Here is a 2,187-nt window from a genome sequence, read left to right as displayed (position 1 = left end):
ACCCATGAAATCAGCCTGAGATCAGAATTATACACGTCTGGATCTCTACAAGGGCAGAAGACGCCAGTGAGCAGGTAAAGCAGAATGGGAACGGCGGACTGATATCAGAAGATAAACAAAAGGGGGAGGGAGCCACCAGAGGCGACCGGTGCGAAAGTAATACCCCAATACGAGCAAGAGTGCCCTGCGTCTGGGGACCAGCATTAACTTGGACACTGGTTGAAAGCACTCCAAAAGAGCAAAGGATTGCGGGGGGAAATTGTGGGAATCGGGGCGGCTAGGGACAGGGGCTTAAGTCCCCGGTCCCAGATGGCCTCCCCGGCGCGGAGGCAGAGAGAGTGCGGCGGAGAAACCAGCTCCTGGTCCCTAAGCCACCAGTGTGCCCCAGAGCGCGTGGGTTCCAGCTCCTGTGAGGGGATGGGAGCTGCGCCGGTCTGCAGAACGCGCACTAGCCCTACCACAAAGCTTGAGATGCGCACGCACGCCCATCGAGCTCTCCTGGGTTACTAAGGCCCGGGGGCGCTTCTTGACCTGCGCCATTGTTTCAAAGTCTAAGCCACGCGCACGCGAAACTCTTCCCCTGACAGAGGCGCGCAAAAGCCCAGCCTGCGGCTTACGGACCAAGGCCCCGTTCTCAGTGCCCCAGACGCGCGCCCGACCCACAGCCGCCTCTGAAAAGAGGTGCGCGCAAGCCGGGCACTCCCAGCCCGGGCCGGCGGCAAAATCTCAGGGTGCGATCGCTGCTTGGAACCTCTCTGGCAGTCGGGAGCACCCAGACAGCCGCCACTGCCTTGGCTTTGGGGACCAGCAAAAGATCCTGGCCCCCAGGGTCTGCAACTTGGAACCTGCGCTGCCAGCGTCCAAGGGGGAATTTATTCAGCTTCTGCACCCAGACTGAGGCTTCTCTCTGAGACGGAGATCAGGGTGCGGTTTGATTTCTTTTAATACTACAAAAACCATCAAAGGCGGTCAAGAAGTGTTCCAGGGTGCACCGTGACTGCACCAGAGTTGATACATCCAGCTACATCTGCTCAGTCTTCTCCCACCAAAATGACTAGGAGGAGGAATTCCCAACAGAAAAAAAATAAAGAGGATGGACCTTCTGCAACAGAGCTAACGGCTATCAACATAGACAATATGTCGGAAAGAGAATTCAGGCTAACAATTATCCAGGCAATAGCTAGGTTGGAGAAAGCCATGGATGACCAAACAGAATTGATTAGGGCCGAACTGAAAGCGACCAGACAGGATGTTCACAATGTTAGGGCGGAGCTTAAAGCTACCACGGAGGAGGTCCACAATGCTCTCAATGAGTTCCAATCTAATCTAAACTCTCTCAAGCTAGGGTAACTGAGACAGAAGATAGAATTAGTGATCTGGAAGACAAACAGATAGAGAGAAAGGATCAGGAGGAAGCCTGAAACAAACAGCTTAGATCCCACGAAAGCAGAATCAGGGAAATAAATGATGCCATAAGCGTTCCAACGTCAGAATTATTGGAATTCCTGAAGGGGAGGAGAAAGAAAGAAGTCTAGAAGATATCGTGGAAGAAGTCCTTCATGAAAATTTTCCGAATCTCGCGAATGAAACCAGCGCTCATGTACTAGAGGCTGAACGGTCTCCACCCAAGGTTATACACTCCAAAAAAACATCACGACACCTGATAGTCAAATTGAGAAATTATAATTGTAGGTATAATCTCTTGAAAGCCGCCAGGGCAAAGAGGCTCCTTACTTACAGAGGAAAGCCCATCAGAATAACGTCAGACCTGTCCACAGAGACGTGGCAAGCCAGAAGAGGCTGGCAAGATATATTCAGGGCACTAAATGAGAAGAACATGCAGCCAAGAATACTTTATCCAGCAAGACTGACATTCAAAATAGATGGAGAGATAAAGAGTTTCCAAGACCGGCAAGGCTTAAAAGACTATGCAACCACCAAGCTGATACTGCAGGAAATAATAAGGGGGGTTCTATAAAGAGGAAAAATCCCAAGAATAGCACTGAACAGAAATATAGAGAAGTCTACAGAATGAAAGACTTCAAAGGTAACTCGATGTCAATAAAAACGTATCTATCAATAATCACTCTCAATGTGAATGGCCTAAATGCACCCATAAAATGGCACAGGGTTGCAGATTGGATAAAACGACAGGACCCATCCATATGCTGTCTACAAGAGACCCAT

The sequence above is a fragment of the Neovison vison genome, chromosome 12, assembly GCF_020171115.1.
Source record: "Neovison vison isolate M4711 chromosome 12, ASM_NN_V1, whole genome shotgun sequence".
Classification (NCBI taxonomy): Eukaryota; Metazoa; Chordata; class Mammalia; order Carnivora; family Mustelidae; genus Neogale; species Neogale vison.
Note: the sequence above shows the minus strand (reverse complement) of the source record.